General features: G+C 40.7%; 1 long non-coding RNA gene across 2 annotated transcripts in view; it reads left to right on the top strand.

The window, feature by feature from the left end:
- The first annotated feature begins 714 nt into the window (after nt 1-714).
- Nucleotides 715-17,320, top strand: part of LOC137152170 (uncharacterized) — a 69,357-nt gene continuing 52,751 nt past the window's right edge. Inside the window, exons 1-2 of one of the 2 annotated variants that reach the window (XR_010919460.1) lie at nt 715-827; nt 1,511-1,594. This is a non-coding gene — a long non-coding RNA (uncharacterized lncRNA). The remainder of the gene's footprint in view (nt 828-1,510; nt 1,595-17,320) is intronic. The other variant, XR_010919461.1, reaches the window with a different exon arrangement.

Here is a 17,320-nt window from a genome sequence, read left to right as displayed (position 1 = left end):
ATAACAATGATAATGATAAGTATATAAAAAGATTTCAGGGTCCATTGAAAAGCATCTAGTGGTCCAGATTTGGCCTGCCATTTGCCTATTGATTACCCCTGCTCAGGGAACTTGTGACTGGGAAATTTAGTGTCTAATAAGAACAATTAGCTCATTGTGTTAAGAGACAGAAACTTCATGTATGTTTCCCAAATGCTGGGAAAACATTCAATAATCCATTTGCACTAAGGTCATTTATTCCCCTATTCAGAGTTCTGCAACATCCTTTGAATCTGCGGGCATAAAGGGGATGGTTCACACACCTAGAAATTATAGGAGCATAGCCAAGGCAGAGGAAATCTGGCCAGACAGCCTCAATGCTCCAGCTAGTCTCAGCTGCAGCAACAGTTCCTTGACCATCCACTGCAGCCACCCATGAATAGTAGCGCTCTGATCCTGCAAACTATCACACGCATGCTTAACTTTACTCACATGAGTAATAGCATTGAAGTCATGGGACTACTCATGTGTATAGTTAAGCACATTCATTGCTTTTTGCAGGATCAGGACCAATTCAAAGCAGAAGAAGTGAACTGGGGGGGAGAACAAACACTCTAATAGTGCAGTTTCCTCTTACTTTCAATGGGAGTCTTGCAGTACTGAATTTCTGCCACCATAGGGGGCTGTGTGAGGCTATAAATCAGAATCACTGCTAAGCTTATTCAGTCAAGAGTCAAGATGGCAGATCTCCCACCAGGAAGGGGGCATGACTGTGTTCTGCTACATCTTTAGATACTGAGAGGACCCAGAAAGCTGAAGTGCTTCCTTCCTTTAGAAAGCACCTTGAGGTAAGAGAGTACCCAATTTTTTTCTTTCCACTGCACTAGAGAAGAGAGTGAAGAGCACCTGCTCTCCTTTATGTGGCTTGGATTTGGCTTCTCCTCTTGGTCTCTGCAGTAGGATTCAAAGAAGGGGGTTGAGAAAGGTAGGATACTTGTCTGGGTTATCTCTTGCAGCATCTGTGTCCATGCCTCCTGAAGCCTTCTGTTCCTTGGTAGCAGACTGTCTTTTCACATAGAATGCTGGACAATCAGAATCTAGAAGGAGCAGATGAGGTCCTTTGATTGCAGCCAAATTAGACAAGATAGAGTAATTCCACACGGCACTCATAAACCCTAAGGTGAAGGGACCATCATGATCATCCAGTCTGACCTCCTGCACATTGCAGGCCACAGAGCCTTGTCCTCCCACTCCTGTAATAGACCGCTGGCTGAGTCCTAAGACCCTCAAATCATGATTTAAAGACTTCAAGTTGCAGAGAATCTGCCATTTATGCTAACTTAAACCTAAAAGCGACCTGTGCCCCATGCTGCAGATGAAGGCAAAAAAAACCCCAGGGTCTCTGCCAATCTGATCCAAGGGAAAATTCCCTCCTGACCTGAAATGTGGCAATCCGTTAGACCCTGAGCATGTCATACACAGTTACTTTTGGTTCATTATTTAGTAAATGATCACCTTTCTGAATTGTTAGATGGGGTTTGACTGGCTGATACTGATTTAAGAGATGGCTGAGAAAGACTTCACGCTATGAATTAGCTACTGTGCTCATTACCTGGTACATACATTTTAAATATTTATTTTAATATTATTCTGAATATTTTCTCAGTAAAATGCCTCTTTATTTAAATACAGCATCCTGTGTTAATATTTTAGTTTAAGTGAATGTGAATTTCTACTGTAGCAGGTGAATAGCAAATTGGCAGTATTGTCAATAGTTTGTTTGGAAAGGATTTGCTCAGAAGGAATAGGGAGAACTTTTCTGACTCCAATTAAGAGAGAGATAGGATCTGTTCTTTCAGATTTCTACCACAGCATTTGACTGGTTTGGCACTTTAAAAAATGGTGACTTGTTTTTATGGAGCAGGCCTATTTGTAGCTTAATGGGGACTTTGCAATACTGTGACACAACTGCCTTTTGTTGAATTCATGATGTGGGGGATTTTTTGTTTCATTATCTGCCAGTTATGAAGTTGGCTGACTTTGTGTGTCTTAGTTTTCTGCATCCACTCCTCCCTTTTAAATATCCATTGTTTTTTAAATGCATATTTTTGATTGAGTACTTTAAAAAATGTTCAACACCCATATTGGTCTTTGCTGCTGGAATACAGTGTTTAGTTCTGGTGTCCACAATACAAGAAGGATGTTGATAAATTGGGAGAGTTCAGAGATGAGCCACAAGAATAATTAAAGGATTAGAAAACATGCCTAATAGATTGAGTTCTTTGACTCTATCACTATTTAGCTTAATAAAGGGAAGGGTGACTTGATTACAGACTGTAATCATCTGCACAAAAAACAAATGATGATGTATCTTTCTCTACTAGATTGAAAAGACCAATACGATCCAATGGCTGGAAGTTGAAGTTAGACAAATTCAGTCTGAAAATACAGTGTACATTTTCAACAGTGAGGGTACTTGGTGTAATGGTTAATTTACCAACAGTCGTGATGGATCCTCCATCACTGGCATTTTTTAAAATCAAGATTGGATGGGTTTTTTTTTTTTTGATTTTTTTTAAAGATGTCCTCTAGGAATTATTTTGGTAAGTTCTATGGCCTGTGTTGTACAGGAGGTCAGACTAGATGATCACAATGGCCCCTTCTGGTCTTGGAATCTGTGAATCTATGAGATGAGCCCGATTGGATAGGATTGAGAGTATGGGACCTGAGATCACAAGCAAGTCCAGGCAGGGACAATTCCCCTATTGTGTGTGTCTCTACAGAACCCAGATCCTGACTTGGGACTCTTGATACTACAGTAATTCAAATAATAAAAAACCATTTATTTAGCTGTTTTTGAGGTATGTACATATGAAAACTGTCTTCACCATTTAAGACCTTTATTTTGCACTCAACTCAAATACAATTTGAATTAAACATCTCATTTGATGTGTATGTGGTCATTTCAAAAGAGTTGGATTTTCTGACCTGCCTTTAAGATAAAACGTTTTCTTTCCTGTTGTCCTACTACATCCAAATACTTGCATTTTAACTAATTTAATACTTGAGCTATGATTCCTTTCTTCACCTGTTTGTTGGGCAGCCATAGGATATATTAAATGATGCAGGTTTCTTTTAAAAACAGGCAGGCTGAATACTGGCTATTCTGTTTAATAACACTTATTATATAATAGGCACAATAGGATCCAAGAGTAACTGTTAATTTATCCCTGTAACTTTACTAATATTAAGCCAATTGTGTAACATACATCTATATTACTGTTTCATTGATGGGGATCTCTTCTAGAGGTTGACATGGTACAACATTAACAAAGCTATGTCTACACACAAAATTTAAGTTGATACAGCTAGGTCGCTCAAGGATATGAAAAATCCACGCCCCTGAGTTAAATAGTTAAGCCAATCTAACCCTCAGGTAGACCTAGCTAGCACCTCTCAGGGAGGTGGATTAACTGTGCTGATGGGAGAACCCCCTCCCATCTCTGTAGTGAGCATATACACAGTAGTGTTTCAAGTGTAGATAAGCCCCAGTTCTTCAGGGGTCATAGATCTGCTTACTTGTACTCCCATGCTAAGTGCAGGCACATTGCACACTTTCACATCAGAGATCGCTGTCATATGGCGTGAGTGTGTGTGTGTGATTTGAGAGACAGAAAACATTAACAGTGGTAATGTCACTCAGCATTGCTATCTGTAGCAGAAAGGACTTGTGCAGTCATGACACTGAAAAAACACTCTTCAAGTAACAGGCAATTCAGTGCTCTATTCAGCATCAATAACTGGTAGCCAGTGAGGCCCTTCCAAGTAAGGGAGCATTTTCATTAACTACCAGTACTTTGAATTCACCCCCAGTAAGCCTCCATTTGTTTCTAAAGCTGTGACTCCACCTTCCCATCTAGTCTGTTTGACCTTAGGTATGGTCCTGATTCGGTCACCATTTTGAAGTTTGTGAGTTTTGGCTGTAGTTGCTACTTGAAAAAGCAAAAAACAGGTAGATATAAAAGCTACCTGAACTATAATCATCCTTGGCAGAATTTTTTTTTTTTTTTTTTTTTTTTTTTTTAAACGAGAGAGATTGCCGAAACAATACCCAGAGTTCCAGGAAACCGTGGTTACTCTGCTCGGATTTGAAAGGTGAGAACAAAGGAAACTGAGTGCATTCTCCTTTTTGAAGTATATTCTAATCCCCCAAGATGTTGCAGCGTGCCTATACAAACATCACGTAGGTGTACTTCAATAACTAGACAAAACAAAACTAGTTATCACTGTGATATTTCCTCTGAATCACCTTGCTTTTGTCAGTTTAGTCGATCATTTATACATGTATTTTAAACATAAGGACTTGTATTTAATTAACTCCTGTTTTTAATGTAAAAATACAAGTTCACCTCATTGTGTCTAATGTGCCAATATGAGCAAATCTAATTGTATTGGTGCCAGATTGATTAACCAAGAAACCTGCTCATTTTTTATAAGGTGAAACCTGTGGCTGCTTTGGAAATTCAGTCAGTGGAACTAGGTCTATTTAGTTTAGAAACTCATTTCATAGTCAGGCACAATCAGGCGTATGAGGGTGCCAATATTTTTATAAATATCACCCCAAAATGAAAAACAGCATAAAGTGGTTGAAGTATTTATTTTTAATTAAAATTCCAATGACAGAATGTTATTGCTTAGGTTATGAGCCTCAATAAATGAGTTAATAAAATGTTGGCTTTGTTTTTATATTTGTGTGGATGTAAATTTGGCCAATCTGATGATGATGGAGACTGGGGGTTGTTACCTGCTTTTATAAAACTTGAATTTGTTCCCCCAGCATCCGTTGCTTTTGTGTGCATGCCAAATAGATTGCAGGAGTGCCCTTGCCTGCAGTAGTTGACTGTTTCTGGGCAACTGCATGTGTTAATGCATTACATTTAGATGTTAAATTCCCTACTCTTAGTTTTTCACTTTAAAATTCTTTTTTATCTATTCCCCTGCGATCAAGTCGCAGCTCCTGTCTTCTAATGTGCTCTGTGAACTGTTCCATTTTCTCCTTTATCTGATTTACCAATTCAGTGGAAGTATTGTTTGCTACTTCTCCCTCCTGTGCACTTACTTCTCCCATTCTGACAGGCACCAGTCTAGGTCTTGATTTAAGTTTTACCGGCACCTGGCTTTTATCGCATGGTGATGGTTGCAATGTGGTAGCCCCTGGTTAATTTTTTAATTTTGCTAGGGTCACCTTTTTCCATTTCTGTCCCCACATACCAAGTGCTATAAAAGTACACAGATTCTGCTGTTGTCCTCCAAGATTTATTATGGGAGATGGTACTTCTTTTTTGTAAATTTTCTACAGCTGTTTCTAGATTTTTGTTTTCCTGTTTCATTTGCTCGAGCACATCATGTGTCTGAACTGCTTTTTGCCCTGCCAGCAGAGCCTGATTTTTTTCCAATGTTCCGCTGCTTGACTTACCTCTTCTAACTCTTTCATTGTGTTTGTTGCTAGCTCCAACACCTTAATCACATGCTGTCTTAACCATCTAATAGCATGGCCATCATTTGGAGTACTCTACGCTTTTTACTCTTGTTATCTTTCAGAGCAACGCTCTCTGACATTGCTCTACATAGTCTTGTCCATGTTTCCCCACTCTGTTTTTCAAACTCATATGGACCACCTTTACTTGCTACCCAGTGCGTCCAAAATTCATCAAATTCTGTGGGTATTTGAAGGGAGGGTAAAAGAGGATCACCTAGCTCATGGTTTTCTGTCACATTAGATTGTGATTCCTACAGAGGACAGCTCTTTTACTTACCTGATCAGCGGTCACGGCCACCAGTGTTGGCTGTGTGCATGTGCCTCCAGTATAGGTGCTGTCCCAGCTCTGCGCAGGTATCCAAGACTGCACTCATGATCAAATGAATCGACACGACCATGGATCATGCAAGACCAGAGCAATGAAGGCACCCGACCAGGTTTATTGCAGTTGAAGCAGAAGGAGAAGCGACCTATAGCTTATAAGTACATGTCAAATATGAGTGCTCCGTTACAACAGAATGGCACAATTAAAGGCAGGACTCTGTTATCCCCTAGGCCGGACATTATCATTCTCTCTGACACCCTCTTTTATACACTGTTACAGACAAGTTTGGTTTTGCCCCTTTGATGCAGGTAGCTGCCACCCTCTTGACGTAGTCTGATACCACCTTTACCTTGAACTGGATGGTTCGGGTAAAACATCTCTATTTGTCATATTAAAAGACATTTCTATCCATTCAAGTGTCATTTCAGGGGGTCTGGTGGCCCTTGTTATCTCTTTGGTTCTCGTACCTTCTGTCTCTGATATATATTTTTAGACTTTAGTAATGTTTTGGAACAGTGTGTGTTTGCAGTACCAGCTTTCTTCTTGCCAGTTTCTGTGAGGTTGTAAGTTCACAGCCTGACTCCTGCTAACTTGGCTTTATGACCGACTTGACCATTCTTTTAGCTTAAGCCTTATGCCTTGGCCTGTCATGCTAGGCTTCGGGCCTCATGCTCTCACTTTCTTCTACACCAGTTTATAAAAGAAATGGACTTCCCATTGTTTTTACAGGCTACGTCATTGGAAATCTTGGATCAAAAACATTTCTTTAAAAATAGGTGGAAAAAGAACAGTTCAGGCTAATATAGACTTGAACTTCCAAAAGTGACTAGTGATTTGGGGCACCTCAGTTTTTGGGTACCCAGCCTGACACATTAAAAAAAAAAAAAAAAAAAAAGTCCTTGTTAATGTAAGTGCTGAGCACCCATCCTCTCATTAAGGGCTCTCAGGTGGCATGCCCACACTCCCTAGTCATTTCTGAAAATGTAGGCTGTGACACACTGTCAGGTATAAGGTCCTGCAGCTGTACCTCTTCAGTCTCCTGATAGCCTTATGAGCATAGCTGGGTTGCATCAGCTGGAATGCTCATCTGATTGGCTGAGGAAGCTAGCAGGGTTGCTCTTAAGCCCAGCAACAGTATGGTGGCTGCTCAAAACATTTGCTCATGGCTGCAGTAGTGCCTACCTTGGCCCCTGCCCTGACTCACTCCAGGTAACCTGGCTCTGACTCCTGCTGTAATCACTAGCTAGGGCTGCCCATGCCCCTGGTCCCTGACACAGATCAGAAAAGAATTAGCTATCTAAATAGTCAAATTAAAAACACTCCATTTGAGCCAAATTCTGTCCTCTGCATGTTCCCATTAACTCCAAAGGAAGTGGTGCAAGTTTATTTAAGGACACTGTTTGGCTTTTGAAGTTTGATTCCCTCCCTACCCCAACTCCAAGCTCTAGAATGTGAGCTCCTGAATTCTAAAATTGAGGCAAGTGGGTGGTTTTCCAGATACACTCCCTAATTTCTATGAGCACATGAGAGCCCCTAATGTAGTTCAAGAGATACAGTCTAATTTCAGTAGCTGGACAATCTGTGCACTCCAGGTTAAATGTATCCCTGATGCAACTTCAGCTGGTGCAATGCTGACCCCGATGAAGTCAAGGGAGGTTTTTTTCATTGATTTCAGTTGGGCCAGGCTTTCTTCTATTGACTTCTCTGGAATTATATGAGGGATGAATATGACCCATAATTGTCATGCCAGTGAGATTCATGTATGCATAGCAGACAATTTATTTAGCAACTGTCACTTCCATTACACATACAATGCTTTCCATTTGCTTATGTATTTTCATGACTGTAGAATTAGAAAAAGTATTTCCACTCATCTTTGTTTTTATTTACTTCTGTTCTATGACATCTGCACATTCTGGCAACATTTCTGCATGGCATGCTTCTCATGCAGCACCGTAACTGCGCAGAAAGTTACTCCACTCTGCAGAAGGGGAATTTAATCTTTGCATGAAGTGCCAAGCATATCTTTGGATTAATAAAATAACAGGGTAGACAAATTTGTTCCGATATTATATATCATTGTGAATCTGTTGTAATTTCCTTCACTCCTAAAATTCCCCTTTTGTAGCCTTTTGAAGGAGGATTTGGGGCTGGGAAAAGGGAGGAAAGAAAGATATTAAAAATATATATATTTTGGCCCCATATCTAAACAAAATATCAGTCACTTATCACTAGCTGGAAATACTGAACCATTTAAAAATACAAACATTGAATGCCATCTCCATATGCACTCTGGAAAAAACAACGCAAAGGTCTGAGTCTAATCATGTTTGAAGTCTTCTCTGAAGCCAATGAAGGAATTTACATTGTTGGCAATGGTGTAAGAGAGAAAAGAATCAGATTCCCAAATATCTGCATGAACTAAGCTTTTAGATCATTTAATTTCAGTAATTTTGATCATGAGGTGCTCTCAGCAACAGCTGAGGTGCTTCACACTGATTGCTACCAATCAGATAAATGTAGTCTTCTCTACATACCAAAGCAAGTGAATCTTATTTCCTCCAGTAATAACACCTAACTTTGTTTCCATGTTTGTACTTTGTTTCCATGTTCCTTCTCCATATGGTATTTCATGTGATCCCTCATTTTACTGGAAAACTGCAATGGCAATGAGACAACAAAGAGGAAACAAGGAAAAGGAGCTCTAGTGCTGACTAGTTAAAGCAGAAGACTTCACACTAAAGAACTTTTTTTTTTCAGGAATTCTTATTGAAGTAGGTCCACATGTTAATCCCATTTAACAAGATGTAAACTACACAGTGAGCAAGATTTTTTTTTTTTTAATCCTCTCACTCCTATTCTGGGCAAAAGGTCTTACAAATAGGAGTCAAAGGCATTTAGAAAATCAGATGACATACCTTGAACTTTTAAAAAGATTGTGGTATAATAATAGTATTTTGCACTGTTCTAACGCCTTTTATCCAAGGATTTCAAAATGCTTTCTAACATATGAGATGAGTCAAGCCAGGGTGGTTTTGTTTTCATAAAAACTCAATGTATTTTAGTTTTGCAAAATCAATTATTAGAATTCCTGGCCTTTTGGAAAATAAATAAATAAATATATAAATTAAATATATAATATAGTATTTTACCATGTTTCCCCTGCTCATTAGTATTTCTCAGCCTGAAAGAGTGTTTTACTTTTCCTCTTTAAATAGGAGTAAGAATAACCTATTAATAATTTCCCTGCAATGAGTAGAAAAACCAGATCTGCTGTGTCAACAAAATGCAAACTGTTCAGCAACAACTGCTTGTACTTTGTCCAGGAGGATAAGGGAGAAGAGGGATAGTTCTTTACTATTCCAGATATTAGAACATTAGTGACCATAAAAACCATGGTCAAACAAGAAAACGATCAAAGACCAAAGACAAACCTCCGATTTAACTTGTGCTGGTGTAAATCAAAAGTAACTGTTCCCGGTTAGCTCTGTGTTCTTGGGGAACCAGGGCACAGTACCCAACTTGTCTTACTCATGAAGTAACCTCCTCTCCGCCTCCCAGCCTCTGCTTGAACCAGAACAAATCAAAAGAAAGACTTCAATGAAAAGGCAATGGGAGACACGCTTAAACCCCTCCGGAGAAGGGTGACAGGATTAAGGCAAGTCCCCTAGAGTCATTTTCATGGAAGATGAGACACAGAGGCATCTCCATTAGCATACAGAATGGAGAACAGAAATTCCAAGGCACGGACCATACTGAACTCTAGGACCAGAGAAACACGGCATGATGGGGGATCTCTACTCCTGATGTTAGTGAACCCACATCTGCACACTCCCAGCTCAGCAGTTATCAGACCAATTCTAGTAACGAACCCTCTATTGGCATCCAAATACTGAATCTGCCTAATTGCATTGTGAGCTCCCTTGAAGGAACACCGCCCATAGTCAGGAATGATCAGGTCCTATTGTCCAGCCCAAACAAAACAACTCCGGTACACTTCCTTGAGTCATCGTTTACCCATAAACAGATCTAGTGTTCTCCCTTGAACCATTGTTTCTTCCCTACAAAAACCCCTACCCAAGCTCAAAACCTTGTTCTGATGCCTGGATCCAAAAGCTTCATCAGTTCCACTGGGACTTCACCTTTTGCTGACTGATCGTGTCGGGGGCTCTGCCTGTCTCAAGCGCTCCGGACCCTAAGCTGAAAAATCTGTCTCCTGGGAACCTTTGACCGGTTCAAGCTGTGCTGAGTGGTGAGACCCCAACTCTCTCTCTCTCTCTCTCTCTCTCTCTCTCTCTCTCACTCCAGATATAACTTTCTAAACCTGACTTTTGTAATCAAACTTGGGTTAGATTTCCCCAGTACCCCAAGTGAAATCATGTAATGTTGTAATTGTTTGGTTGCTTTTCTCTCCTTGTATGGCTATTACTATTGGTATCATAAGTTTTATATACCTGACAATAAAATAACTTTTATGATCAAGCTGGTTGCCAGACTCTCTCCAAACTTCGCCTACTCTTGCATGTTCTCAGCTTCCCTATTTTGTTCTGCAGCAGTGCTCCTCTTAACTAAGCTAAAGATCCCTGTAGCGCCCAACAATCCTGTGGGGTTTGCTCATCAAGGGGGTTACTACCAGAATAATTGTAATGTGAAAGTGGGGGGTAGGGACATGCTGAACCTGTGGCATATAAGGGTTACAGCTTGGAAGTGCTGTTTGACCCAGCCTGTGGAGTCCAGGGGTATATATGCGGTCATCTTGAGAGTGCTGATTGACATGGTCTGCTCAGATGCGCTCTGTTAGTGTGTGTGTGTGTGTGTGTGTGTGAATATGGGTGTTTATCTGAATCTGGGGCTAGAGGAACCCAGCCCTGGGAAACTTAAGACCTGCAGGGTAGCTCCATTGGGAGTGGACTTGCAGAAGGGAGAAGTAAAGCTCCATATGAAAACACAAGTGACACAAGCAGTACATTGATAAAATTACAACCCCCTCCCCCCACCACAGAAAAGTAACCCTAATAAATGAGCGCCCCCCAAAGTAATGGTCAAATCTGGTAACATAACTCAAAGTCAATAGTAAAAACAATGAGAGTTCTGTGGCACTTTAAAGACTAACAAATTTAATATTTGCAGGCATAAGCTTTCGAGCTGAAGTCTCTCGAAAGCTTATGCCTGCTGAAATTAAATTTGTTAGTCTTTAAAGTGCCACCGAACTCTCGTTGTTTTTGCTGTATACAGACTAACACGGCTACCCCTCTGGAACAAAGTCAATAGTGTTACACCATTTTAAGTAAGAACAGAATCAGCTCCTAAGATTACTTGTTTTGTCCCATTTCCTCCATGTAAATGGCAGACGAAATGGTGTTTGGCATAGACAGCTGCCATTCAGCACACTGGTCTCCCTTGTTTTAAAGCATACCCAAATGACTATTTGACAAGTCTGTCTTTCAGTCCGGCTGTGGAAAGGTGCCGTTTTCTAATCTTGACCGGTAAGCCCTTGGCAAACTAACTAACAATCGAAGGCAACCATCGGTTTCAATGAAGGACTGTTGGGGAGCTGAACACAGATGGGATCATATATTTCCACTCTGAGTCCAATGCCTCTATCTTCTACTTTGCCTCACCAAGCCAAGAGCTGCCAAGTAATAATTGGCATCCCTTAGAACTTTAATGAGGACCGGTAATTGCAGAAGGTGCTGTGAGGCCTTTTCTCTCCCTTAGTGCAGCTGTTGAATGGCAGGCAGCTGCTTTTCAGTGACCTGATGGCTTCTCAAATCAGTCATGGTGATTCCATCTCAGAGAGCACTATTTCCTCTGAGTCGGTAGGCACCAGTGCCCTGAAATAATGGGAGCCCTGCCCTGGCCAGAAATACCTCACCTGGGGCTAGTCAGCACTGCAGGCCCAGCTATCCATCTTATCTGCTCTTGCATCCCCCTTGCAGAGAGAGAAACTATGCCCATCCCTGCATTGGCACGCTAGGTTGAAAGTCGGGCTCCCTTATAGTGCACCCATGCAGGGAACACGTAGTTTACCTAAATGATGTTTTGCTATGAATTTAATAGCCTGTTAGCTCCAGCAACAAGGAACTCAAACATCTGCCCATGCCCTATCTGGAAAAGCGACTCTCTGCACAATGAATTCAGAAACCATTGCCTATCATGAAGGGAAATGATGCAACACTAGGCCATTGTGATCAACAGGGTACAGCCAACAAGTGCCAAGCCCTCAATTATTTCCTCCCTGCTAGGCAGCAGAAAGACAGAAAAGTTCCATATAGCTGGAGCCAGCAGCTGCATGTACTAGTTACACCCTGTAACATCATTGTGATAGAGAGAGTTGTTTTATGGGGAGATAAGACTTGGCAACCCCAGGGTTCAAACTCCTGAGACAACTGCGAGACGCCGATCTAATAAAGATTATGTTGGTGAAAAAACGATAACCTTGATTTAAATAAGCCAATATCCTGACATTAGCAGGCTTTCCGGCTAGATGCAAATTGTATTTTGACATTTAAAAATTGATTTTAAAGTTGACTTCAGCAGTTTGTTTTAACAGATTTGGCGTCAGGGGTTGGAGTGGCAGTGGTACGATCAAGCCTCAAGATAAGCTTGAATTTTAGAGAAAATAAAATGTGGATTATATTTAGAACTCGACATGTGCCTGGCTGTTCAGGCAAACATGGCCAAGTTGCTATTGACCTTGAAAGATAGCTACAAAACACGCACCAAAGAGCTTTTCATCATGTTTTATCTGTGCACCCCCATTCCATTCCATTCCAACCTGGTGTACTATTTAATGGTGACACCATAACTCTCTGAAGTATAGAGTACTGTTGACCTTCAGTTTTACAGTAAATTTGCAAACAATTTGGAGACCTCTGTAGCTGCTCAAAGCACAGTGTGCTGTTAGTTGTGGATGGAGTCCACACATGGCAGGTCACAAGCTGCCTTAGAACCAATCCATTGCCATGCTAAACAGTCTGGTCAGGACCTCATAGGTCAATATGAGTCAGTAGCTACATCTACCTCCTCTCTGGCCTTATTACTGTCAAGGCTGATTCTGCCAGCTCTTTTGTCTTCAAAGATATCATTCAGTGATTCTTTGTCAGACTAGTTGCTGAATCCATCAAGTCTTTTTAGTATCTCCAACTTCTATGAAAGAATGGTGCCAAATTTAACTTAGAATTCCATATCTCCATATGTGAGTCTTCCTGGGACACACAGGAGATCATTAACAGTGGCTTTTGGAGCTCATAAAAGAGAATCTTTTTTTTTTTTTTTCTTTTTTTTTTAAGACTCTAGCTCTTTTTGTTGTGAAAATACCTTAAAAATATTAACCCATCTAAAGTGATGCAACTGATTGTTAGCCTGAAAGGAATATGCAACTGGGATCCACTTCTAATGAAGGAGGCTGAGGAGCCCTAAAGTTCTCTCTGACAGATACATTTTGGTATAGAATTATGTTTGGGGTATATCCCAAAGAATTCTCGTTAGTCATCCTCAGAATCCTAAGCGTGATCCTATATGTAGTGATGCATAACTGTGGACAGAAATTAATTAACTTTCACAGGGAAGTGGCAAACCATTGTCACCCCTCTCCCCCCCAATTCAAAATTCTAAAGCCAGCTCTGCTTATTTAAAACTTTCAGCTGTCCTGAGCAAGCCACTGCTGCTGTAAGAATGATAGCTGCAAGGGGAATTTCCTTCTTGAGTTTCCCACCCATATGTCTAGGTGTGCATGGGGCGGGGATGAAACACCACCTAGCTCCTATAAATCACAACCTGCTACTCCATTTTACTCAGGGAATATTGTTTTTTTCACAGACGAACATGGATAACTCTTATAGGAGCCCTAAATAAAATTTTGGTGACACATTATTGTATTTGCCTTAGAGGCTGATGTCATCCATCTACAACATTAATAGTTTTTTCACATACAGCCAATCAAACGTACAATCAATACTCTGGGGGTAGCAGCTGAATTGACCTTTGATACTGAGTTATTATGATAGAGCGCTGTACATTTACACAGCTCTTTGCAATCATAAATACATGATCTCTGTCCTAAAGAAGGTCATAGCAATTCAAAATGGTGTGTGATGATAAAGTAATTTATAGGGAAGACATTGAATTGAGGCTGATAAAACATTCAGGGGTGATTAGAGAATTAACCAGAGGCAGAGAAGATAGGTGGTTTTATTTATCTTGAAGTGACAGAAGATCAGCAAATGCCACGTTCTCAGTGTTGCGTAGATTTAAAAAAACAATCTAGTGTGTGAAATGGTGATATCGCTAATATTCCCACAGCACTGCATATCATCTCAGGAGTACTACAGATCAGTTTGTATCCTATGCACAAATGCAGACTGGTCCCATCCGCCCTACAGAAAAATCTGGGTGTGCACGCGCAACACTGTGTACTGGGGTGGTGTGATGGAAGAAGGCACATTCAATGAGACCTATTTTTGTAGTATAGCAACCTAGTCTGGGATCCAGTCAGTTCAACCAGCCCAAGTTCTACTGTTTCAGTTCTCTGTGCTTACTAGGACTCATGAGTACTCCATACAGTTGTATTCTTCCCCTTCCCCCTCCCCACACACACATCACCTCCAAACTCGCATCATGTATACTTAAGGCCCTACTTAAATCATGGGATAATCTTCAACTAATTGCAGATGAGCTTTGGACAAGACATGGAAAATGGCAGAAAAGTAATAATGGACCTTCATTAATAGTGATAATTCGGAAAAACCAGAGTAAACCAATTTGTTTATGAAAAATTTGCTAGAGTGACATCATCATTCAAGTTATCTGTTATGCCTGCTAACTTTTTTGTTAACCAGACATTTTGCTGCTACTATATTAGTCATTTAAAAAAAAATGACCAGTGCAATTTAAAATTCAGAAGACTAAAAGTCTTAGCACAACTGCTGTAGAAATCTAATCCAGTCCCTGTAGCCTTTTACATTTTACAGGCATTGAATGTTAGTGCAGTACTAATTGCATACTTCAAATGTATGCAAAATTGCAGATTCTGCATTATTAGGCTTCCACTAGCTTACCTTGCACAATCCACAATTTCCACAATATTGCGAATGAAGTAGGGCCTTATATATACTCCATTTCTGAGAACACTGAAGATCCTTGCAGCCAGAGGAGCATGTTGCTCTGGAAATGAAACTGATGGACATGCATCATTAAGAATGTTTGTAACAGATGAATTTCTGAGAGCAGATATGCCAAGTCAAGCCATTTTTAGTCAAACTGGCGGCATATTCACCTGCAATTTCATTTAACCACAGTTTCTACAATCCCATTTGGGTCAGCTGTTTAGTTGGCAGTGTTAATCCTGTGCGGCCTGTGGCATCTTTTATTTGTGCTTTCATGCTTGGAAAGCACCATAGAATTCAGGGCTCTGTTGTTTTTTTTCCCCCCATTTAGAGCCAGATTGTCCTTGGTCCTTATGGACATGTGGGATGGGAGAGGGCTCAAGCAGCCTTCCCTTTCTACTCCTTCCATGCCTCAGTCAAGAACCAGGGTTAATCATTTCAGGGGACACTTCTGAGACTTCTCCTTTAATGCCTATTCAAAGGCACAAATCCCAAGAAAGGTTGGGGAGTACGTGGGGCCATGCTCCTACAAACCTCCTCGCTGGTTCATAGAGCAGGCCAGATGTCCTGAAGGAAAATAAAGCCAACATCTTGCTAAAGGATATGATCCTCTATTGTGTTGCCACAAGTGCCCCTGGGAATTCTGGAGATTGTGCACCACTCCAGGTGGTACAACTCTGTGCCACTCTCTACTCATAGCAGTGCTAGAATTAGAGTCTAAAAGTAAACCTCAGTTGTGGGGCAAAGGGGAGTAGATGGGAATAAGTTTAATGTCATTGCCTGTGAAATAATCGTGAGTTAAAACCTGGTCTGTAATGCTGGAAACGTTCTTGATTGTTTGTTCACTGTATTCTTTTCAATGCTAAGTTCTGAAAGTCCTGATCTCAGGCCCCTTTCATCTTCTGACTGAAGTCTGAATTCTAATGTGTGTAAGTTTGTTTTTTTTTAATTTCATCTCCTAGCAATGTGCATTTTTTGGGAATATTCTACAAGCAGTAGTTTGCAATTACCTACAAATTGCTACCAGATTGCTGTTGATTATAGTAAATAAGCGCTGAATGATTGCGCAGGAGCAGCTTCAAAGCCCGCAAAATATGAGGTCCATTTATGTATTCCACAGCCTGCCACCTGTTGCATTTTTTTAGTTTTATGCACAACATTAGTCCCTTGGAATCAAAATCACCTTGTGTAGGAAGGTCTGAGGGAACTGAGAAAACACATACACACATGTCTGAGTCCTACATTTAAAAATATAATGTTCAATAAAAGGTCGGGTTGTCAGCCAAATAGGGCCTGCAAGACAGGGCCAGCTGAATAGGGAAGCACCTAACCTATAAGGGTGTGTCTTCACAGCAGAGCTAGACTGGGCTCTGACTCAGATATTGTCCTTAAACTTCTCTCCCATTCCCAGTCCCCACACACAAACCTCTCATCAGAGCCTGGCTGGGGGGTTTGAGTTGGAACCTGGGATCCAGTTTTACTCAGGCTGGTAACCCATCCATGCCACAGTGAGGTCACAGACTAAATAATTCATGCTAGTAGTCCTCGAACACCGTCCCACAATTTCCCCTAGGAGGCACTGTGACAGCTCACACAGAAGCAGAATAAAGTTGAACTGACCTGGAAGATTTTGATTCTGATCAACCGAAATGTTTCTGTTTAGAATAACCCCCCAGCCCCAAACACAATATTTCAGTTTTGTCAACAGAAAAAAAAAATCAGCAGAATCAAAATTGTCTCATGAAAAACTTTTATTTTGCCGAACCGAATTTTCCATTAAAAACATTTTGATGGAAAATTCCTAATAAGATCCTGTTACCTTTTAGAAGCCTAGCTACTCCTATGATCTCTAGCGATCCATTTTATTACCTAAATTATTTCAGGCCCACAAAAGATCCACCTGGTACTGATGTTGGGCTTCCCCTTACATTTTCAGGATGAGATCTTCAGCTGGTGTAAATCAGTGTTTCAATACTGACTTCAATGGAGCTGCATCAGCTTACACCAGTTGAAGATCTGGCCCTCGATTTCCCTCTTCCGCCCCTTGTTTCTAAGTCACCCAGTTTCTAGACTTCAGCAAGGTTCAATGTGTGTCTTGTACTTTTTTTGCGCATTTTGATGCTGTATAGACTGTTACAATAATAATAATTTGTACTCAAAGAATTTTTCCTCCAAAGCCTTAAAACACTTTTTAAAATTGATGGCCATTAAAACACTTTTTCCTTGACAGATTGTTGCAAGATTATTATCTAGTAGTCCTACAACAGTTTGGTTGGTGTGATGGGGAAACTGATGATTTCACTGCTGTGAGCACAAATGGCTGTCATTTAAAGGAGAGAGTTTTTTTTCTACAAGGCCAAAGGAGAGGAG

This window comes from Emydura macquarii, unplaced genomic scaffold, assembly GCF_026122565.2.
Source record: "Emydura macquarii macquarii isolate MOO-44397 ecotype Brisbane River unplaced genomic scaffold, CSIRO-AGI_Emac_v2 contig_1146, whole genome shotgun sequence".
NCBI lineage: Eukaryota > Metazoa > Chordata > Testudines > Chelidae > Emydura > Emydura macquarii.
Note: the sequence above shows the minus strand (reverse complement) of the source record. Positions and strands in the feature narration are given on the sequence as shown.